Source organism: Thalassophryne amazonica, chromosome 13, assembly GCF_902500255.1.
Source record: "Thalassophryne amazonica chromosome 13, fThaAma1.1, whole genome shotgun sequence".
In the NCBI taxonomy this organism is placed as follows: Eukaryota; Metazoa; Chordata; class Actinopteri; order Batrachoidiformes; family Batrachoididae; genus Thalassophryne; species Thalassophryne amazonica.
In genome coordinates, this window is record NC_047115.1 from 9,958,567 (window position 1) to 9,983,542 (window position 24,976).

A 24,976-nucleotide genomic window follows, 5' to 3' on the forward strand; every position below is an offset into this window, starting at 1 on the left:
TTATAAAGAAGGAAAAACACCTGGACATGTTCAGGAAAACTGATATAAACTTAACAGAACAATGCAGGCTGATTACACTCCCCATGTTATTTTGTATAAGTAAATCAGAATACAATAAGAGGCAACTCACTTTGAAATAATTAAAACATATAGCTGCAGCTTAATAACTTTGAAAAACAACAGAAATCAGCAGCTTGTATTTTTATTCTGACTCCAGTTCATTTTAGTGTGATGAAGTGATCCTTTTTTTCCTCATCTGTCACGTTTTGTGCTTGAACACTACATTAAGCTCAAGATTGAACAAATACATACCTCTGGAAAATAAACAGCTGTTAAAGTTCAGCTTTTTCTGATCTGTGCCTCCGCACAGCTTCTCCACAGCAGGGTTTTTTTAAACCCGTGTGTGTAATTTTTGCTCAGTTCATTTATATATTCTCATTTTTTAAGGATGTTTTAAGGATATTTGAAAGTTTATTTCATCTCATGATCTCATAAATTCAGTATACGATGCGCACATGGTGTGAACAGGTCGGTGCCATCAGAACCACAGCCCCAAGGTTTGTTTTTTTTGTTTTTGTTGTTTTTTTTAAAACATGTTCACTCGGGTTAAAATCCTCTCTCTGCTTCGCGCTCGCTGTCTTAAGTGCACTGATGGTTCACAGCAGATCGTAACGTCTCGTGCCTCCGTTCAGGAATCTCACTCCCTCACCTGCTCCCTCCCTCGCAGTCTGTAGCGAGTTGACTCCACGCGTGCGCGCACATACACACAGCTCCTTCGGTAAACTACCCATTTTAAATGGCTTTGAATAAGACCGCCACTGTTTTAATCGGCCGTCTTATTCAAAATTTGAACGTCCAAATGACGGCAGGACGACTGCCTAAAACTATGAGTTGAGAGGAAAACAAAGACTTAAATAAAATAAATGACTCGTCAACTACTAAATTAGTTGTTAATGATTTCAATCGTCAACATAGTCGTGACTAGTCGACTAGTCGTGGAAGCCCTACTTAAAACCGAAATGCATCCACAGCGGCGCCGTGGTACGTGGCTTTGGAACCAGAACCTCCTCACGCTCCATGTTATTATCCGAGCCTCGCTAACCATTCGACCAAGACGAGATGAAACAGAGTGAGTGAGGCAGCGAGACTGCGTGTGGCTGCTGCAGCACGATGACGTCAGATTCTGAGTCGTTTTATGCAACTTTGTGGATAAAATAAGTAATTCACGGTAATTGCGATTATGAAAAATATTCGCGCATATGAAAAATAATCGCGATTGGTGAATATTGTAATAATTGTGACTGCCCTAGCCGGCGATCAACTTAGTATTTCCTGTTTTTCTTGTTGTTTAATGCTGACAAATTATACCATATTTCTTGTCTTTCTGATGCTTGATTCTGTTGTTTCTCTCTGTTTAAGGTAAAGCTCCATCCAGAAATGGTTGTGGAAACTGTGCTGGAGACCCTCCTGTCCTGCGCACCAACAGCTTTTCCTGTTCGTTTTGAGAATTGTTCTGTAAAGTATGTCTGTAGCATGGCATAAGCAGAGGGTCACCCCTTTGAGTCTGGTCTGCTTGAGGTTTCTTCCTCAGAGGGAGTTTTTCCTTACCACTGTTGCCTGTGTGTTTGCTCTGGGGTTGGTAAGGTTAGGCCTTACTTGTGTGAAGTGCGTTGAGGCAACTCTGTTGTGATTTGGCACTATATAAATGAAAATGAAATAAATTTAAATTTCCTCCAATAATTCCTCTCAGGAAATATCAGTGATTTCACTGATTAGAGACAAGGTTACAGGCCTGAAATGACCACAACAAAGTATATATTTCATAAACACTACAACTACAAAATGCTACTAAAGTACTTAGCTGTTGATATTTTGGAGAATTTATATACTTCATTAATTTAATAAACTTACTAAAATAAATACAGTGCACCCAGAAAGTATTCACAGCACTTCAGTTTTTACACATTTTGGAAAAAGGGCAATTCTATGGTAATGGAATTACAACAGCAGCAAAATCTGGACATATGGCATCTAACCATGACAGATTAGCTCAGATTGTAATTCCGTTACCATAGAATTGCCCAAAATTGCCCAGTATTGAATTGCCCGGTATTTTCTTCTCTACAAGAGTCAAGACAGAAGTCAGACTACCAGAGCAAGAATTTTAGCTGAGGAAGCTTCTGCGATTTGAAGCAAAACGTCCTCGCGTCAAGCAACCCAGTCCAGTCGAAGATTCAAGCTTCTCTACCAATTGCCCAAAAGACAACAGCCCATAATGACAACATTAAGTTTTTTTTTAATTTTGCAAATTATTAAAAATAAGAAATCACATGTACATAAGTGTTCGCGCCCTTTGCTCAATACTTTGTTGATGCACCTGCATCATATTCAAGTCTTCTTGAATATGATGCCACAAGCCTGGTGCACCTATCTCCGGGCAGTTTTGCCCATTCCTCTTTGCAGCACCTCTCAAGCCACTCCTTTGACATCTTGGCTGCATGTTTAGGGTCATTATCCTACAGAAAGATGAACTGTCGCCCCAGTCTGAGGTCAAGAGCGCTCTGGAGCAGGTTTTCATCCAGGATGTCTCTGTACATTGCTGCAATTATATTTCCCTCAATCCTGAATAGTCTCCCAGTTCCTGCTGCTAAAAACATCCCCACAGCATGATGCTGCCACCACCATGCTTCACTGTAGGGATGGTGCCTGGTTTCCTTGAAACATGACGCCTGGCATTCACACCAAAGAGTTCAATCTTTGTCTCATCTGACCAGAGAATTTTGTGTCTTATGGTCTGAGAGTCCTTCAGGCGCCTTTTGTCAAACTCCAGGTGGGCTGCCATGTGCCTTTTACTAAGGAGTGGCTTCTGTCTGGCCACTCTACCATACAGACCTGATTGGTGAACTGCTGCAGAGATGGTTGTCCTTCTGGAAGGTTATCCTCTCTCCACAGAGGAATGCTGGAGCTTTGATAGAGTGACCAGCGGGTTCTTGGTCACCTCCCTGAATAAGGTCCTTCTCCCCCGTCGCTCAGTTTAGACAGGCAGCCAGTTCTAGGAAGAGTCCTGGTGGATCTGAACTTCCATTTATGGATGATGGCGGCCACTGTGCTCATTGGGACCTTCAAAGCAACAGAAATGTTTCTGTGCCCTTCCCCAGATTTGTGCCTCCAGACCATCCTGTTTCAGAGGTCTACAAACAATTCCTTTGACTTCAAGCTTGGTTTGTGCTTTGACATGCACCCATCAACTGTGGGACCTTATATGCAGACAGGTGTGTGCCTTTCCAAATCACATTCAATCGGCTGAATTTGCCCCAGGTGGACTCCAGTTTAGCTGTAGAAACATCTCAAGGATCATCAGTGGAAACAGGCGCACCTGATCTCAATTTTGAGCTTCATTGCAAAGGCTGTGAATACTTATGAATGTACATGGAATTTCTTTTTCTTTTCAATACATCTGCAAAAACCTAAAAAACAAACAAACAAATAATAATAAAAAGAAAAACTTTTTCACATTGTCATTATGGTGCATTGTGCACAGAATTGTGAGGGGAAAATATGAATTTCTTCCATTTTGGAATAAAGCTGTAACATAAAATGTTGAAAAAGTGAACCGCTGTGAATACTTTCTGGATGGACTGTGTAAGAATTTTTATTTGGTGGAATTTCAGCTAGATTAGAGTGGCTATCTGTGAAGACTGCACAAGAAATTTAATTAACTTATTTAATCAATCAATCAATCAATCAATTTTTTTTTTATATAGCGCCAAATCACAACAAACAGTTGCCCCAAGGCGCTTTATATTGTAAGGCAAGGCCATACAATAATTATGTAAAACCCCAACGGTCAAAACGACCCCCTGTGAGCAAGCACTTGGCTACAGTGGGAAGGAAAAACTCCCTTTTAACAGGAAGAAACCTCCAGCAGAACCAGGCTCAGGGAGGGGCAGTCTTCTGCTGGGACTGGTTGGGGCTGAGGGAGAGAACCAGGAAAAAGACATGCTGTGGAGGGGAGCAGAGATCGATCACGAATGATTAAATGCAGAGTGGTGCATACAGAGCAAAAAGAGAAAGAAACAGTGCATCATGGGAACCCCCCAGCAGTCTACGTCTATAGCAGCATAACTAAGGGATGGTTCAGGGTCACCTGATCTAGCCCTAACTATAAGCTTTAGCAAAAAGGAAAGTTTTAAGCCTAATCTTAAAAGTAGAGAGGGTGTCTGTCTCCCTGATCTGAATTGGGAGCTGGTTCCACAGGAGAGGAGCCTGAAAGCTGAAGGCTCTGCCTCCCATTCTACTCTTACAAACCCTAGGAACTACAAGTAAGCCTGCAGTCTGAGAGCGAAGTGCTCTATTGGGGTGATATGGTACTACGAGGTCCCTAAGATAAGATGGGACCTGATTATTCAAAACCTTATAAGTAAGAAGAAGAATTTTAAATTCTATTCTAGAATTAACAGGAAGCCAATGAAGAGAGGCCAATATGGGTGAGATATGCTCTCTCCTTCTAGTCCCCGTCAGTACTCTAGCTGCAGCATTTTGAATTAACTGAAGGCTTTTTAGGGAACTTTTAGGACAACCTGATAATAATGAATTACAATAGTCCAGCCTAGAGGAAATAAATGCATGAATTAGTTTTTCAGCATCACTCTGAGACAAGACCTTTCTGATTTTAGAGATATGTAGGACTGCTTTTTTGCATTTACGCAATATTTGTTTAATATGTGCTTTGAATGACATATCCTGATCAAAAATGACTCCAAGATTTCTCACAGTATTACTAGAGGTCAGGGTAATGCCATCCAGAGTAAGGATCTGGTTAGACACCATGTTTCTAAGATTTGTGGGGCCAAGTACAATAACTTCAGTTTTATCTGAGTTTAAAAGCAGGAAATAAGAGGTCATCCATGTCTTTATGTCTGTAAGACAATCCTGCAGTTTAGCTAATTGGTGTGTGTCCTCTGGCTTCATGGATAGATAAAGCTGGGTATCATCTGCGTAACAATGAAAATTTAAGCAATACCGTCTAATAATACTGCCTAAGGGAAGCATGTATAAAGTGAATAAAATTGGTCCTAGCACAGAACCTTGTGGAACTCCATAAGTAACTTTAGTCTGTGAAGAAGATTCCCCATTTACATGAACAAATTGTAATCTATTAGACAAATATGATTCAAACCACCGCAGCGCAGTGCCTTTAATACCTATGGCATGCTCTAATCTCTGTAATAAAATTTTATGGTCAACAGTATCAAAAGCAGCACTGAGGTCTAACAGAACAAGCACAGAGATGAGTCCACTGTCCGAGGCCATAAGATGATCATTTGTAACCTTCACTAATGCTGTTTCTGTACTATGATGAATTCTAAAACCTGACTGAAACTCTTCAAATAGACCATTCCTCTGCAGATGATCAGTTAGCTGTTTTACAACTACCCTTTCAAGAATTTTTGAGAGAAAAGGAAGGTTGGAGATTGGCCGATAATTAGCTAAGATAGCTGGGTCAAGTGATGGCTTTTTAAGTAATGGTTTAATTACTGCCACCTTAAAAGCCTGTGGTACATAGCCAACTAACAAAGACAGATTGATCATATTTAAGATCGAAGCATTAAATAATGGTAGGGCTTCCTTGAGCAGCCTGGTAGGAATGGGGTCTAATAAACATGTTGATGGTTTGGATGAAGTAACTAATGAAAATAACTCAGACAGAACAATCGGAGAGAAAGAATCTAACCAAATACCGGCATCACTGAAAGCAGCCAAAGATAACGATACGTCTTTGGGATGGTTATGAGTAATTTTTTCTCTAATAGTTAAAATTTTGTTAGCAAAGAAAGTCATGAAGTCATTACTAGTTAAAGTTAATGGAATACTCAGCTCAATAGAGCTCTGACTCTGTCAGCCTGGCTACAGTGCTGAAAAGAAACCTGGGGTTGTTCTTATTTTCTTCAATTAGTGATGAGTAGAAAGATGTCCTAGCTTTACGGAGGGCTTTTTTATAGAGCAACAGACTCTTTTTCCAGGCTAAGTGAAGATCTTCTAAATCAGTGAGACGCCATTTCCTCTCCAACTTACGGGTTATCTGCTTTAAGCTACGAGTTTGTGAGTTATACCACGGAGTCAGACACTTCTGATTTAAAGCTCTCTTTTTCAGAGGAGCTACAGCATCCAAAGTTGTCTTCAATGAGGATGTAAAACTATTGACGAGATACTCTAGCTCCCTTACAGAGTTTAGGTAGCTACTCTGCACTGTGTTGGTATATGGCATTAGAGAACATAAAGAAGGAATCATATCCTTAAACCTAGTTACAGCGCTTTCTGAAAGACTTCTAGTGTAATGAAACTTATTCCCCACTGCTGGGTAGTCCATCAGAGTAAATGTAAATGTTATTAAGAAATGATCAGACAGAAGGGAGTTTTCAGGGAATACTGTTAAGTCTTCTATTTCCATACCATAAGTCAGAACAAGATCTAAGATATGATTAAAGTGGTGGGTGGACTCATTTACTTTTTGAGCAAAGCCAATAGAGTCTAATAATAGATTAAATGCAGTGTTGAGGCTGTCATTCTCAGCATCTGTGTGGATGTTAAAATCGCCCACTATAATTATCTTATCTGAGCTAAGCACTAAGTCAGACAAAAGGTCTGAAAATTCACAGAGAAACTCACAGTAACGACCAGGTGGACGATAGATAATAACAAATAAAACTGGTTTTTGGGACTTCCAATTTGGATGGACAAGACTAAGAGACAAGCTTTCAAATGAATTAAAGCTCTGTCTGGGTTTTTGATTAATTAATAAGCTGGAATGGAAGATTGCTGCTAATCCTCCACCCCGGCCTGTGCTACGAGCATTCTGACAGTTAGTGTGACTCGGGGGTGTTGACTCATTTAAACTAACATATTCATCCTGCTGTAACCAGGTTTCTGTAAGGCAGAATAAATCAATATGTTGATCAATTATTATATCATTTACCAACAGGGACTTAGAAGAGAGAGACCCAATGTTTAATAGACCACATTTAACTGTTTTAGTCTGTGGTGCAGTTGAAGGTGCTATATTATTTTTTCTTTTTGAATTTTTATGCTTAAATAGATTTTTGCTGGTTATTGGTAGTCTGGGAGCAGGCACCGTCTCTACGGGGATGGGGTAATGAGGGGATGGCAGGGGGAGAGAAGCTGCAGAGAGGTGTGTAAGACTACAACTCTGCTTCCTGGTCCCAACCCTGGATAGTCACGGTTTGGAGGATTTAAGAAAATTGGCCAGATTTCTAGAAATGAGAGCTGCTCCATCCAAAGTGGGATGGATGCCGTCTCTCCTAACAAGACCAGGTTTTCCCCAGAAGCTTTGCCAATTATCTATGAAGCCCACCTCATTTTTTGGACACCACTCAGACAGCCAGCAATTCAAGGAGAACATGCGGCTAAACACGCCACTCCCGGTCTTATTGGGGAGGGGCCCAGAGAAAACTACAGAGTCCGACATTGTTTTTGCAAAGTTACACACCGATTTAATGTTAATTTTAGTGACCTCCGATTGGCGTAACCGGGTGTCATTACTGCCGACGTGAATTACAATCTTACCAAATTTACGCTTAGCCTTAGCCAGCAGTTTCAAATTTCCTTCAATGTCGCCTGCTCTGGCCCCCGGAAGACAATTGACTATGGTTGCTGGTGTCGCTAACTTCACATTTCTCAAAACAGAGTCGCCAATAACCAGAGTTTGATCCTCGGCGGGTGTGTCGTCGAGTGGGGAAAAACGGTTAGAAATGTGAACGGGTTGGCGGTGTACACGGGGCTTCTGTTTAGGGCTACGCTTCCTCCTCACAGTCACCCAGTCAGCCTGCTTTCCCGGCTGCTCGGGATCTGCCAGGGGGGAATTTACCTCATTATTAGCCCTAACTTGGTGCCATCCTAACTGTTTGTCGTGTGTTACAGGCCTGAAATGCAGGAATGGATGTATATTAACAAATGAAATGAAGTTGATCATACAAACAAACCACAAAATATCTTTGGTTCATAGAGTCTGCAATGAGGTAGAAGTCAAAACAAAATGTATGAATCACTGCATGCCCCCAATAACTTTCTGATTTGGGGTTGTATGGTAAGAAGAGAGTGACTAAGAAGATCCAAGAAGAAATGAGCTATTGAAATTGTGCAGTGTATTCCTTAAACAGGGGCTAGCTGGAAACCACATATAAATTATGTGAAATCAAAATTGTCAAAAACTATAGCCATTTTGTATAAAGCCAAAGACCTACTACCGCAAGAAGGGTTACTTACTTTATATCATTCTCTGATGGTACCATATATGACATATTGTGTTGAGTCATGGGGAAACACAAATCAAATACCAATCCAATAATCCTTTTGCAAAAACAAGCCATACGAATCATCTGCAATAAACAATATCGTGAACCAACTCATTCTCTATTTGTGTCTTTAAATTTATTAAAATTCATAGATTTGGTCGATTACATTACAATTCAAACTTTATTTCGAGCGAAAAACCAAGCCTTACCGAGACATGTCCAGAGTCTGTTCCGATTGAGAGAATCCAGATATAGTTTAAGAGGTTGTGCAATTTTTATGAAACCACCAGTAAGAACAAATGTAAAGGGTTTTTGTGTGTCTGTGGTTGGGGTGAGGAAATGGAACAAATGTTCAACAGAGGTTAGAATGAGTAGTACCTTAGTAAGATTTAAGAAACTACTCAAAAAGAACATCATGTCTAAGTATCATAAAGAAGCAAATATAATTTGATTTATATGGAATGTTCAATTTATAAGTGGGACTTATTGTATATTTGAATGTATGGGTATGTATATGCGTATGTAGATATATAGATATGGGTAGGTGTATATGTATATATGTATGTATATATTTATGTTTGTAAAGTATATACGTATGTATATAGGTATATATGGCACAGCCCAAGCAGAGGGTCACCCCCAAGAGCCTGGTCTGCTTGAGGTTTCTTCCTTATAGGGAGTTTTTCCTCACCACAGTTGCCTAGTGCTTGCTCTGGGGGTTGGTAAGGTTAGTCCTTACTGGCGTAAAGTGCCTTGATTCGACTTTCTTGTGATCTGGTACTATATAAATATAATTATAAGTGAATAGTATATTGATGTGTATGTCTGTGTGTCGACATGTAGTAGTGAATTTGTATTTATGTAAATATGACTGATTAGAATTGTTGGACTTGTACTAGCAGGGGTGGGCGCTAATAAGCTTTGCTTCAGCCCACACCCTTTCGGACTCACTAGTTTTGTCTGTGTTTGTTTGTGGAATTGTTCATTTTTTTATATTTGAATATTTGGTGTGTCGAATAAAACTTTGTCACTTGTCACTTTTTATGCTGTTCAATGTTAAGAGAACAGCAGAGATACCCCCCACAGACCCCCCAAAACATAAAGCCCTCTGTGATCGTGGAAAAAGGAAAGCTTACAGCTCGCAGAGAAGTCACAGTGCCTGTATTTATTTAGCAAAGAGGAAAAACATAAAGCTTTAGACAGCAAAACTGGACTGGTTGCACGATACCAATCTGCTTGCTGATTGGCAACTGCAGTATGAGCACAAATTAGTGTCTACATGCTGACAGACACATATTTCAGTCGTAATAGAAATGATGAAGAAGGCTGCAAAAAAAAAAAGTTAAAGCTGACGACAAGTGATGTGTGAGTAAGCACAGTTGGAGAAGGATCACAAGTTTAAAAAAAAATAAAGACCCAAAACTAAAGTTCAACTTGCAGATACAAGAGAAACAAATTTGAGTGAGAATCAAGAAAGATGCAATTTTACTCCCAAAATACCAGGGGAGCTACGACCACTACCTTTGCACCCCCCAATACTAAACCAAACCAACTTTTTAGGTTCCTTAGATGACCCCAAAGCACACTCAGGATGTTACCAAAAATAAAAACTGGCCTCAAGCCAGTTATCCAAGATGGTGTCCAAGATGGCCGCCAAAATAGAGTTTTTCACTAAAACACCTTTAAACAACATATAAACAACTTAAATATCACAGAGATTCAATGGGAAGACCATTGCAGGGCACATCAAATTAATTTGTGCCTAAAGTAAATTCACTCATGGCTTTCCAAAATGGCCACCAATAGACCCTTATCATTGAATGCAAAGGTAGTGGTCGTAGCTCCCTTAGTAAAGTTACACGAGTCAAAGAAAAAGAAAAAAATTTGATCTGTTGATATTGATGTTACTGAGCATTAATTATTTTTCCCAAAGGTTGAAACCAGACTTAATTTCTTTTAATCAATGATTAAAAGAAACTAAGAAAAAAAAAAAACTCCGCCAATGTTGGTGACTTGATTAAACCTGAGTGTGAATGACGTGCAGAATGTCATTAATCCATTAAAAAAAAAGACTGGGGGGAGGGTTTAAAACCCACTTTGTTCTCCGTTGTGTTTTGTTTCAAGCTTTGGGATAAAGCAGTTAATTAAGTGCTGAAGGTTTTTCAACAGTCACAGGCTAAATGAAAAGCATGAAGAAAAAAAAAAATTTACATCTAAACTATTTCTGGATGGAAACATTTAGTAAGTTGCATCACAACACTGTATGAGGGAAGACGTGAAGATGAAATAGATATAGAAATCAAGGAGTACACAAAAGGAGAGTAACAGGGTGGCACAGTCTCATTTGAACCCCTCCGTGATATCGCGGGATTTCACCACATCTGGGGACAGGTGGCACAAACACGGCAGAGAATCCCCGGGTGGAGTGTGTGAGTTTCAGCACAAACCATTCAGCCCAGCTCGGTAAATATAAAAGCATACTTGCTGTCACCTAGCGGACCTGCCGGTTTAAGATGTGCCAGTTTCAAATGGTTTCTGCTGAAACCCCCATCCTCCAAATGGTTTGTGCCGACACTCCCACACTCCGCCAGGGGATTAGTCTCTCGCCACGAACAGCGTCAATGCTAACAGAAAAATGGTGTACTATTGGTTTTCAACTGCCATCCCCGAAGCGGTCGTGAAAAGTGCAGGTTTTTTCAATTCCCACTGGAGAAGGGGGTGTGCAGCCAGTACATTCTGAGTGCCGGTCCCAAGCCCGGATAAATGAGGAGGGTTGCGTCAGGAAGGGCATCCAGCGTAAAACAAGCCAACCCAACTATGCAGACTCAGAATCGAATTCCCATACCAGATCGGTCGCGGCCTGTGTTAACAACGTCCGCCACCGGTGCTATTGCCCAACAGGGTGCCGGTGGAAATTGGGCTACTGCTGGGCAAAGACGACAAAGAAAAGGAGAAAAACGTTGCCACGAACAGCGGGAGAAGAAGAAAACTAGAAGGGTGGAAATCAGAGTGGGGACTTTGAATGTTGGTAGTATGACTGGTAAAGGGAGAGAGCTGGCTGATATGATGGAGAGGAGAAAGGTAGACATACTGTGTGTGCAAGAGACCAAGTGGAAGGGAAGTAAGAGCAGGAGCATCGGCGGTGGGTACAAGATGTTGTACCATGGTGAGGACAGAAAGAGAAATGGTGTTGGGGTCATTTTAAAGGAAGAGTATGTTAAAAGTGTGTTGGAGGTTAAGCGAGTGTCTGACAGGGTGATGAGTGTGAAGTTGGAAATTGAAGGGGTGATGATGAATATCATCAGTGCATATGCCCCACAGGTAGGTTGTGAGATGAAGGAGAAAGAAGATTTCTGGAGTGTGTTAGATGAGGTGGTGGAGAGTGTGCCCAAGCATGAAAGAGTGGTGATAAGAGCAGACTTCAATGGGCATGTTGGTGAAGAGAACAGAGGTGATGAGGAAGTAATGGGTAGATATGGTATCAAGGATAGGAATGGGGAAGGACAGATGGAGATGATTTTGCAAAAAGGATGGAAATGGCTGTGGTGAATACCTACTTTAAGAAAAGGGAGGAGCACAGGGTAACATAAAAGTGGAGGAAGGTGCACACAGGTGGACTACATTCTTTATAGGAGATGCAAGCTAAAAGAAATCACAGACTGTAAGATGGTAGCAGGAGAGAGTGTCACTAGACAGCATAGGATGGTTGTTTGTAGGATGACTTTAGAGGTAAAGAAGAAGAAGAGAGTGAGAGCTCAACAAAGGATCAGATGGTGGAAGCTGAAGGAGGAAGACTGGTGTGTGAAATTTAGCGAGCAGGTGAGAGAAGCACTAGTTGGAGGGGAAGCAATTTTGGACAATTGGAAGAGCACTGCAGATGTGGTGAGGGAGACAGCTAGGGCAGTACTGGGTATGACATCTGGACAGTGGAAGGAAGACAAGGAGATTTGGTGGTGGAATGAAGAGGTCCAGGAAAGCATAAGGAGAAAGAGGTTGGCGAAAAAGTTTTGGGATAGTCGGAGAGATGAAGAAAGTAGACAGGAGTACAAGGAGATGCGGCGTAAGGTGAGAAGTGGCAAAAGCAAAGGAAAAGGCATATTGCGAGCTGTACAAGAAGTTGAATAGTAAGGAAGGAGAAAAGGACTTGTACCGATTGGCCAGACAAAAGGACAGAGCTGGAAAGGATGTGCAGCAGGTTAGGGTGGTAAAAGATGCACATGGTAATGTGCTGACAAGTGAGGAGTGTGTACTGAGAAGGTGGAGGGAATATTTCGAAGAGTTGATGAATAAAGAAAATGAGCGCGAGAAAAGGCTGGATGATGTGGTGAGAGTAAATCAGGAAGTAAAAGAGATTAGCAAGGAAGAAGTGAGGGCTGCTATGAAGAGGATGAAGAGTGGAAAGGCAGTTGGTCCAGATGACATTCCAATGGAGGCATGGAAATGTCTAGGAGAGATGGCAGTAGAGTTTCTAACCAGATTGTTTAATAAAATCTTGGAAAGTGAGAGGATGCCTGAGGAGTGGAGACGAAGTGTGCTGGTTCCTATTTTCAAGAACAAGGGTGATGTGCAGAGCTGCAGTAACTACAGAGGCATAAAGCTCATCAGCCACAGCATGAAGTTATGGGAAAGAGTAGTAGAAGCTAGGCTTAGAAAACAGGTGAAGATCTGTGAGCAGCAATATGGTTTCATGCCGAGAAAGAGCACTACAGATGCAATGTTTGCTCTGAGAATACTGTTGGAAAAGTACAGAGAAGGACAGAAAGAGTTACATTGTGTGTTTGTGGACTTAGAAAAAGCTTATGATAGGGTGCCAAGAGAAGAGTTGTGGCATTGTATGAGGAAGTCTGGACTGGCAGAGAAGTATGTTAGGGTAGTGCAGGACATGTACAAGAATAGTGTGACAGCGGTGAGATGCGCAGTCGGAATGACAGACTCATTCAAGGTGGAGGTGGGATTACACCAAGGATCAGCTCTGAGTCCTTTCTTGTTTGCAGTGGTGATGGACAGGTTGACAGATGAGATCAGACAGGAGCACCCATGGACTATGATGTTTGCAGATGACACTGTGATCTGTAGTGAGAGTAGAGAGCAAGTTCAGTCTAGTCTGGAGAAGTGGAGATATGCTTTGGAGAGAAGGGGAATGAAAGTCAGTAGAAGCAAGACTGAGTACATGTGTGTGAATGAGAGGGAGCCCAGTGGAATAGTGCAGTTACAAGGAGTAGAAGTGGTGAAAGTAGATGAGTTTAAATATTTGGGGTCAACTGTTCAAAGTAATTTAGAGTGTGGTAGAGAGGTGAAGAAGAGAGTGCAGGCAGGGTGGAATGGGTGGAGAAAGGTGGCAGGAGTGATTTGTGACCGAAGAATATCAGCAAGAGTGAAGGGGAAAGTTTACAAAACAGTAGTGAGACCAACTATGTTGTATGGTTTAGAGACAGTGGCACTAACAAAAAGACAGGAGGCAGAGCTGGAGGTGGCAGAGCTGAAGATGTTGAGATTCTCTTTGGGAGTGACAAGAATGGACATGTGCAGAGGAGGGACCCAGGGTATATAGGGAGAAGGATGCTGAGGATGGAGCCACCAGGCAGGAGGAGAAGAGGGAGACCAAAGAGGAGGTTCATGGACGTGCTGAGAGAGGACATGCAGGTGGTTGGTGTGACAGAGGAAGATACAGAGGACAGGGTGAGATGGAAACGATTGATCTGCTGTGGCGACCCCTAACGGGAACAGCCGAAAGACAAAGAAGAAGAAGTGGAGAAGGGAAGACGAGGAAAATGGGAGATGTTGTGTCGTAAGTGTTAGCCTACACAGTTAACCAGAGTAGGTGCCGTCTCTCGTCTGCACAACCACCTCAACACGTTTGAGCTCCGGGTCATAAACAAACCGCAACACGTCCATTTTCCATTGCATCGTCACTTTTGTTTACATTTTCACTTTGTTTGCATGTAATTTGCCCAAAATCTCAGAGAAAGTGCTGTGTTTCTGTCCCCGGAAGTAGAGAAATTATGTCTGTCATATTTTACCCCTTTAGCGCCCACCCTCAAACAAGACTGCACTGCCCAATTGGCAGCAAAACCCTAAATATTATGGCAAAAGTCCCATAGAGGCAAACTCTTCTTGCCATCTCATAATTTTCCTCACTCATTCCCACTCATTCTACCAAAGAAACCTTTCCAATAGGATTCCTGATATTTCAGGACAACACTGGCTCACAAACGATCAATTAATTGGTAGTGTGAGACTGCAAAGGCCACGAAACACCTGAGTGCAGGGAACGCTTCAGAGGTCTGTGGCATTGGACCTGAGCTCACCCAGGAGGGTGGAGACGCTGTTCTCCTGTTATTGCAAACTATTTTTGTTTGGGAGACGGGTAAGAACTTTATTGACTGGAAGAAAGTTGTCCCAAACTGGAAAGTACAGGCACATGGACTGTAACAACTATATGGGCATCACACTGCTCTGTGTGCCAGGAAAGGTGCTTGCAGAGATTATTCTGTTAGCATTCAGTTTCAGCTACTTGCTGTTTACCAACTGGAACAGTCTGGCTTCACTTTCTCATAAGTCAACCAGACCACATTCTAGCCTGAGAATGCAAATGTGAAAATGGGCAGTGCGCCTTCGTAGCCTATGTAAATTTTTATAAAGCATTTTATTCAGTTGACTGGACTGCTCTCTGGGACATCCTGACAATTCTTGGGATCACCAAGAAGTATTGGACATCATAGGCAGCCTGTACACAGACACTGTGAGTGCTGTGCAGACTGGAGGCAGAGACACATGAGGTTTTCCCAGTCAAAACTAGCATTCAACAGGGATGCGTTGTGGCTTGTACACTGTTCAATGCTTCAATGAACTGGGTGCTGGGTAGGGTTATGAAAACCAGCAACTTAGGTGCTTTTTTTGTCAAGGAAAGCTTTACTGACCTCGATTTCACAGAAGATGCTGTGATCCTTGTGGATGGATACCCTGATTACAGTATTTGAAAAGCTGAGTGAAGAATCTGTGTGTCTGAGACTGTGATTCTACTGGCTTTTATTGTCATCCTGGACTCGATCATCAGAAGTGTATCTGTATGCGATGAAAGTGTTGGACTTTTAAAGACATTCACGGGAGTGACTTCACATCTCTGGGTCCTTGAACTTTGAGACCGAGTGGCACCTGGGAAGAGCTTATAGAGTGATGAGGTCGCTGGAAAGCGGTGTATGGTGATGCCAGTGTCTTTGCAGGAGAATGAAAGTCCCAGTCTTTGTTGTCTGTCTTGCTGTATGGTTTTGAGACTTGACGCTAACCAGCGACCTAAGGTGACAACTCAATAGCTTTGGTACTAGATCTCTTCGGCGGATCATTGGGTACCACTGGAATGACTTTGTGTCAAATGAGTGATTACTGTAGGAGACTAGGATGAGGAGTATCACTTGCATTGTGAGGGAGTGTCTGCTGTAACATTTTACCCATGTGGTGCATTTTTCTACAAATGATCCAGCAAGCAGGTGCCTGAGTGTTGAGGACTCTTGTGGCTGAAGAAGCCCCCCCAAGGTTTCACATGACTATAGGATATAGGTGTCAAACTGATTCCAGAAAGTGCACCCTCTTGGCCCTTTCTGGAATCAGTTTGACACCTACGCTATAGGAGATAGATGGTTATTTTAACCCTCTGGGACTGACGCCGTCGTATACGACGGCTAAGACCAAGCTTTACTAAATTATAAATAACTTTTGAATGATATGAGATAGAAACTTACTTTTTTTTTTTGCTGAAAATTTAACTCCGCGGACTTTCGAGCCAACCATCGACCATATTTGTACTCCTCATAGAAGCTGTGTGATGACGTGCGCAATGTGAGTGTCAATTGAAACTGGTTCACCGTCACATGATTTTCCAAAATTCAATCGTAGGGCAGATTTACCTCACGTGAAAAGCCAAAGATCGTTTTCAGGAGTGATGTGTTACTAGTTGGCATGTTTGAATAGCCCCCTGGGTGCTCCAATGAGTACATACTATGTGTTCCCTGCGCCATTATGCACAGCGATCAGTGAAAGCAGGAGCACACGGAGAGCCTCTCAAGGGCTCAAATACAGAGTGTGTAACTATCAGGATTGCTCCACTAGTTTGTATGTGAATGTTGCTGGATAACTCTGTTGCTTTCTCTGCATAAAGCACTGTTTACCATATCAATGGACAACAAAACACACAGACCATTTTGTATATATTGTTCAAAATATGCATTTGTGTTTATTGTTTGAACCTTATTGTTGTAGTCTTTCACAAAAGACCTCAAATTACCTTTATAAAGTGTCAAAACAGTTGTTTATTCTAGTTTGCTGTGTGTTTTGAATAAATGTGTGTGGAAAATTATTTTTCACTATTTTTTCCTTGCCTATTTTTGATTGTAAACCTTTATTACACTTATAAAACACAACAAAAACATATATTCTGAAAGCACATGTTGCACTGAAAAAAAGAGAGACATAAAACATGATTGTGGGATGCAGGGAGAGCTGTTAACAGCAATAATAAAACATTTATGCCAGGCAAGTGAACTGTCCAAAAAATGCCCTCGGACCCCAGAGGGTTAATGAAGTGGAAATGGACTGGTTATCTGCCTGAGTGGTTGACATCCAAGACCTAAGGCAGTTCCAGGGTATTGTAGATACGGCAAAGTGTGACAGCAGCACATGCTCCCAGACTTTACATTACACTGGGCCAATGTGCCTTGCGGCTAAGGGATTTTCATTTTGAAACGAAGAAAAATAACAAAAACTGAGCCAGTTCCATTTTTTGGCTGGCACTCAACTGTTTTTGTATTCTTTAACAGCACAGATTTCTTTTTAATAAAACACATTTTTTGAAGCACAGATGCATTGACCTACATAGTTTTATTAAATGTATATTTATTCAGGTTAACTATGTCCAATCTTAAATGAAATAACAGCAACAGAAATTTTCAGGGCAAGACTAATTATTAAAATCCTTTTCCTCCCAAGCAAAATTAATTTTTTTTTTAATTTATTTTACACATTTTACAAACTTCATGACTTGACAGAAGCAAGGCTCCCTTTTTGACTTAAATGTGAACTGGTCAGTAATTCATGCAGATACAGTTTGTCCACAGTAGGTTCTGTGATGAATGATATGTGCACAACTTAATCATCGGTCTTATCAGACGGTTTCACCGTGCAGCAAAGTACAGAATAGTTGGGAGGGAGAGGAATAATTTCCAAGCAATTTGGTCATTTTAATTCATTTCCAAGGAGTTTCTGTGAGTAGCAAACTACTCTTAAAATTTTTTAGGTTGTCGAGGATGCACAGGAACCCTGTTTTATTTCCTATTGTTGGTAGGGGAATTTTTAGATACCCTGTTAGCAGAAAATCTTATATGACAAATATAGGATTTGAGCAGGGGTGGCCAAGTTCGGTCCGCGAGATCTACCTTCCTGACACTCTTAGTTGTCTCCCTGCAACAACACACCCGAATCCAATGAAAGGCTCATTAAAAGCCAGCTAACAAATCTTTCATTGGATTCAATGAAATCCAATGAAAGCTAACTGATCATCTGCAGAGGAATGGTCTATTTGAAGAGTTTCAGTCAGGTTTCAGAATTCATCATACTACAGAAACAGCATTAGTGAAGGTTACAAATGATCTTCTTATGGACTCAGACAGTGGACTCATCTCTGTGCTCATCCTGTTAGTGCAGCTTTTGATACTGTTGACCATAAAATTTTATTACAGAGATTAGAGCATGCCATAGGTATTAAAGGCACTGCGCTGCAGTGGTTTGAATCATATTTATCTAATAGATTACAATTTGTTCATGTAAATGGGGAGTCTTCTTCATGGACTAAGGTTAATTATGGAGTTCCACAAGGTTCTGTGCTAGGACCGATTTTATTCACTTTATACATGCTTCCCTTAGGCAGTATTATTAGAAAGCATTGCTTAAATTTTCATTGTTACGCAGATGATACCCAGCTTTATCTATCCATGAAGCCAGAGGACACACACCAATTAGTTAAACTGCAGGAATGTCTTTCAGACATAAAGACATGGATGACCTCTAATTTCCTGCTTTTAAACTCAGATAAAACTGAAGTTATTGTACTTGGCCCCACAAATCTTAGAAACATGGTGTCTAACCAGATCCTTACTCTGGATGGCATTACCCTGACCTCCAGTAATACTGTGAGAAATCTTGGAGTCATTTTGATCAGGATATGTCCTTCAATGCGCATATTAAGCAAATATGTAGGACTGCTTTTTTGCATTTGCGCAAATCTCTAAAATTAGAAAGGTCTTATCTCAGAGTGATGCTGAAAAGCTAATTCATGCATTTATTTCTTCTAGGCTTGACTATTGTAATTCATTATTATCAGGTTGTCCTAAAAGTTCCCTGAAAAGCCTTCAGTTAATTCAAAAATGCTGCAGCTACAGTACTGACAGGGACTAGAAGGAGAGAGCATATTTCACCCATATTGGCCTCTCTTCACTGGCTCCCTGTTAATTCCAGAACAGAATTTAAAATTCTTCTTACTTATAAGGTTTTGAATAATCAGGTCCCATCTTATCTTAGGGACCTCATAGTACCATATCATCCCAATAGAGTGCTTCGCTCTCAGACTGCAGGCTTACTTGTAGTTCCTAGGGTTTGTAGGAGTAGAATGGGAGGCAGAGCCTTCAGCTTTCAGGCTCCTCTCCTGTGGAACCAGCTCCCAATTCGGGTCAGGGAGACAGACACCCTCTCTACTTTTAAGATTAGGCTTAAAACTTTCCTTTTTGCTAAAGCTTATAGTTAGGGTTGGATCAGGTGACCCTGAACCATCCCTTACTTATGCTGCTATAGACTTAGACTGCTGGGGGTTCCCATGATGCACTGAGTGTTTCTTTCTCTTTTTGCTCTGTATGCACCACTCTGCATTTAATCATTAGTGATTGATCTCTGCTCTCTTCCACAGCATGTCTTTTTCCTGGTTCTCTCCCTCAGCCCCAACCAGTCCCAGCAGAAGACTGCCCCTCCCTGAGCCTGGTTCTGCTGGAGGTTTTCTTCCTGTTAAAAGGGAGTTTTTCCTTCCCACTGTCGCCAAGTGCTTGTTCATAGGGGGTCGTTTTGATCGTTGGGGTTTTTCTGTAATTATTGTATGGCTTTTGCCTTACAATATAAAGCGCCTTGGGGCGACTGTTTGTTGTGATTTGGCACTATATAAGTAAAACTGATTTGATTTGATTCAGGTGTGTTGGTGCAGGGAGACAACTAAGACTGTCAGGAAGGTAGATCTCGAGGACTGAACTTGGCCACCCCTGGATTTGAGAAACCCCTATTTCTCTTTCACTCATCTACATTTGTCAGACCAGGCACACATTCTTCAACAAACAAAACCCCGAAGCTATTACTCCAACATACCGGTGTAACACTTATATACTGTTTAATATCCGGGACGTCGTCTGACTTACACAAAAATGGCAGGAGACGTGGACATCAGTACTTTTTCGGCATATTCCACTGTTACAGGAGTTTTTTTCATGGAAAGTAAAGCGGACGGATGCACCACCGTGCCGCTCATGGCGCGGCACAAAACCACCTCCATGTTGGTCTCAGGACGGCTTTGAGATGGCTTTCAGATGGCTGTCGGTGGGTTTTCAGTTGTGTGACTAACCGAGAAATTGTGGATGAGCCTGGACATGCCAGAACATGTCCTGTGAGGCTTCATCACGGCGTTGCTTTGCGCCATGCGGCTCCACCGCGACGTGCATCCCGTATCAACAAAGCCTTCACGTTGGAAATGATCTGGTTGATTCAGCCTGTTGATCGGCGCTCTGAGTGCGGCGCGCTCTCAGCAGCTGTGGGCGGTCTTTAAACCGGCTGGAGCACTCCTTAATCTGTGTAATCCCCATAAAATCGTCTTTGAAAGCCAACAGAATTTTCCGAATGGTGTCCACCTAGAGGTCTCTCACAGTTTCTGGAAAAATTGATTCAGGAAAGCTCCAATCGTTCAGACATTTATTCGCAATAAAATCCGATGAGGAGGGGTGGACCACTGCTCACACAAAGCCTGCTCACAGGCGAACGACGCAACCGACAGGCGTGAAAAAAACTCACGCATGCGCACGAAGCTTCAAGCTTGGCTGATGCAATCACACGTGATTCAAATCCATATGGTTTTCGCAAAAAATAAAAAGGTCGGATACTTTTCTAACAGACCTCGGGTGTGTAATATATATATATATATATATATATATATATATATATATATACACACACACACACACACACACACACACACACACACACACACACACACACACACACACACACGAGGCCTGTGGGCAGTCTTTGAGTGAGGAGTGGCCCACCCTCTCGTCGTTTTTTCATTGTTTAGGAATGGCTCAGACTGCTGCTTTGTTTGATAAAAATTTTTTCAAAAACTGTAAGGCACAACTGAGTGGACACCATTCAATAAATTCAGCTGGTTTTCGGTAAAAATTTTAATGGCTGATGAGAGATTTTGGTCTGGTAGTGTCGCTTTAAGGACAGCCCATGGCGCCTGACGGCGATCTGCGCTTCGAGGCGGCAGCGTTTCGCCGTTTCAAGCTGAAAACTTCCACATTTCAGGCTCTGTTGACCCAGTAAGTCGTCAGAGAACAGAGAACTTTCAGAAGAAGTCGGCATGAGGAGTTTATTCGGACATTCCATTGTTAACGGACATTTTGTAATGAAAGAACGTGCGGGCAGAGTCGCATGTCGGGCCGGACCCGACTGCGGGGGGTCACAACAGGAAAAACACCTCCGTTGGAAACCTTAACGGGCAAGTTGGAACATGCCCAAGCTGTTAAACAATTTCTCAGTTACTCACTTGTTGAAAGCCATCAAAAGCCGCCTGAATTTTACAAATGGTTTTCAACACGGAGGTGTTCTTCCTGTCGCGGCGCACACAGATTCACCGAGTCGTCACGGAAACAACTCGGCGAATTTGCGTGTACGTCTTTCATTACAAAATGTCCTTAAACAGTGGAATGTCCGCATAAAGTCCTCATGCCAGCCTGTTCTGAATCTTCTCTGTTCTCTCACGACGTCCTGGGTGAATTAAGCCTTAAATTAGAATGTTTTCAGGTCGAAACAGGCCGACGATGGTGCCTGGAAGCGCTGCGCAATGTCCCGCTCCGTGGGAAGTCCTTACACCAACAGAAACACCCCATAATCTCTCATCAGCCGTTAAAGTTTTCACCGAAAACCAGCTTAATTTCTCGAATGGTGTCCACTCGGATATCCCTCACAGGTCCAGAAAAAATGTTGATAAAGCAACGCGCGCCATCCGCAGCAGCTATTCAGACAAAGAGATTCCGACGGGCGGGGTGGAGCTCTCCTCACTCAAGGCCTGCCCACAGGCGAATGACATCAACGACACGCGCGAAAAAACTCACATGCGCACGAGCGTTCAAGCTTGTCTGACGTAAAAACATATGAATCAAATCCATTTATTTTTTGAAAAAAAATAAAAAGGACCGCTTTTTTCATCAGACCTCGTATATATATATATATATATATATATATATATATATATATATATATATATATATATATATATATATATATATATATATATACACACACACACACACACACACATATATATACACACACACAATTTATGAACTGAAACAAGTTCAGTAAATGTACATGCAGAAAATTTTGTGCCTCATTGTGCAACAATTCAATGCATGCACGCTATTCAGTGACGAGTGAAAAGATGGATTATTTAAAAAATGTGCATATAGAAAACATGGCAAATACAGAACATCCCCAAATTGCAGTTAACGCAGCTAACACTAATATTTGACTTCATTTGCAACAAATAGGAGTAGCATGTACGAGGTCTGTTAGAAAACTATTTTTTTTTAAACTATATGGATTTGAATCATGTGCGCTTGCATCAGCCAAGCTTGAACCTTCCTGCGCATGCGTGAGTTTTTTCACGCCTGTCAGTTGCGTCATTCGCCTGTGGGCAGGCTTTGAGTGAGCACTGGTCCAGCCCCCTCGTCGGATTTTATCGTCAGGAAAATGGCTGAGCGATTGGACCAGCACTGAATCAAATTTGTCCAGAAACTGTGAGAGACAGCCAGGTGGAAACCATTCGGAAGATTCAGATGGCTTTCGGTGAGGATACAGGCTGAAACGACCAGATCATTTCCAAAGTGAAGGCTGTGTTGATCTGGGATGTCGTCTGACTACCAGAGAAATTGTGGAAGAGGTGGACATCAGCACTTTTGCGGCACATTCCACTGTTACAAGAGATTTTGTAATGAAAAACGTGCAGAGGAATTCGCGCGTCGGGACAGAGCCGCTCATGGCGCACAACAAAAAGCACGTCCGTGTTGGAAACCATTCGGAAGATTCAGACGGCTTTCAGTGGCTTTTCAGTCGAGTGAGTATACGAGAAATTGTATAACAGCTGGACATGTCACAACTTGTCCTGTGAGACTTCCAACACAGACGTGCTTTTTGTTGTGCGCCATGAGCGGCTCCGTCCCGACGCGTGAATTCCTCCGCACATCTTTCATTACAAAATCTCCTGTAACAGTGGAATGTGCCGCAAAAGTGCTGATGTCCACCTCTTCCACAATTTCTCTGGTAGTCAGACAACATCCCGGATCAACACAGCCTTCACTTTGGAAATGATCTGGTCGTTTCAGCCTGTCGATGGCCGCTCGGAGCACCCTGCGCCGCTGTGGGCCGTCTTTAATCCGGTTGTAATGATCCTTAATCTGTGTGACGCCCAGAGTATCTTCACCGAAAGCCATCTGAATCTTTCGAATGGTTTCCACCTGGCTGTCTCTCACAGTTTCTGGAAAAATTTGATTCAGCGCTGTTCCAATCGCTCAGCCATTTTCCTGACAATGAAAATCCGACGAGGGGGCTGGACCAGTGCTCACTCAAAGCCTGCCCACAGGCGAATGACGCAACCGACAGGCGTGAAAAAACTCACGCATGCGCACGAAGGTTCAAGCTTGGCTGATGCAAGCGCACATGATTCAAATCCATATAGTTTTTAAAAAAAAAACTAAAAATGGTCGGATAGTTTTCTAACAGACCTCGTACAACTGCTCTCACATTTCTTATCTAAATTATTCTGAAATCTGAAAATAATCATATGTTGTAACCGTAAAGCCAACTTCAATTTATTTTGTCAATGTGCCCCCAAAACCCATCATACCACACAAGAAAGTAAGTAGTAAGTGTTGTTCAGGCCCTGGGACTCACTGGTTATCCCAAGATTCCATAGGGGCCCTGGGACTCACTGGTTATCCCAAGATTCCATAGCAAGAAGCAGATCAAAGTAAATAACTCCCCCCGGACTAGATGCCAGTCCACTGCAGGTTACTTACCCTGGTAAAGACAGTACCCATTTTTATAGCTGAGTAGACTGTGACAATGCAAATCAAGTGTCTTGTCCAAGTGGACACAGACAGATAACATGAGCAGGATTTGAACCCAGGTCTACATATCGGCAGACTAGCTCTTTATCCACTGAGCTACCTGCTCTAAACATAGCGCAGATTTTTTTGCCCCCCCGGCTGTTCAGAGTACTTTATGTTGAAAATATTCTGACTTTTCAGTAGTCACTGTGTCATCACTCACAGCAACTCCAACACAGAGCGTGCACGCGCTAAGGCAACTGGTAACAAATCTGGCGATTGTGACGCCACACAAACCGGCCAGTTTGTAAGAGGAGCATGCTGTGTGTGGACAAGAGAAAGAGAGAGAAGAAAGAAAAAGCGTGGCTGGTACTCGGCCAATAAAAGTTGCAGCTCAATGTGCTGCTTCCTAGCTGCTGGGGTCAGCCTTAAGCGGCCACTCATGGAACTCCAAGTTTTTCCAGATAGCTGGAAGTTGGGGCTTTACAAATAAATAAATAAATAACTAGTTGACTATTACAAAAAAATAAATAAATTGTCAACTAGTTAAAAAAAAAAAAAAAACAACAATCAGAAGTCTCTCAGTAGTTTATGGTAAAACCTTTTAGTAAGTGCTTTTTGGATATTGTTCTTTTTCTGCATATGATAGAAGATTCATTATGATTCGTTAAACCATTTCAAAATGTGCCTGCATTGTTTTGAATTTTGACTTTCAGTCAAACAGCTATTTTTCCAGTCATATTTAATCCACCAAGTTGCCTTAAAAAGTCTTAAAATCCCTCTCGTTCTCATGAACAATAGCGTGTATAGTCAACTCTTGACCTGAATGTATCGTCACTCCCCTCACCAAAAGTCAAGGTCAAATCAGACATCATTATCTTCTGTCTGTGGGAATCAAATGCAAAGAAGCAGTTTCAATCAAGCTCAGTAAGTAAACTTAGTGGGCTCCCCTCTTGCAACACAGGTCATGTCAAGGTCATAGGTCTAAGGTCAAATCAGATGTCATCTAAAATACACGAACAACCATATCTTAGAAACTGGATACTGAAATGTGATTTTCTGCATGGACTTCCATTGTCTTGGAGCTATCAAATGTAATAAGACCTCTGACATCAGTGACATCATGTGATCGCGTCAAGCAAAGTAAAAAAATAAAAAACAAAACAAACAAACAAACAACCCCCCCCCCCCCCCCCCCCCCCAAAAAAAAAAAAAAATTACATGTTAGAAGCAGCACAGAATCATCCAAATGGCTGG

General features: G+C 42.0%; 1 protein-coding gene across 4 annotated transcripts in view; it reads right to left on the reverse strand.

Annotated features, from left to right (window-relative positions):
* nckap1 (NCK-associated protein 1) overlaps positions 1-24,976 on the reverse strand; it is a 96,041-nt gene that overhangs the window by 69,667 nt on the left and 1,398 nt on the right. The window lies entirely within an intron of this gene.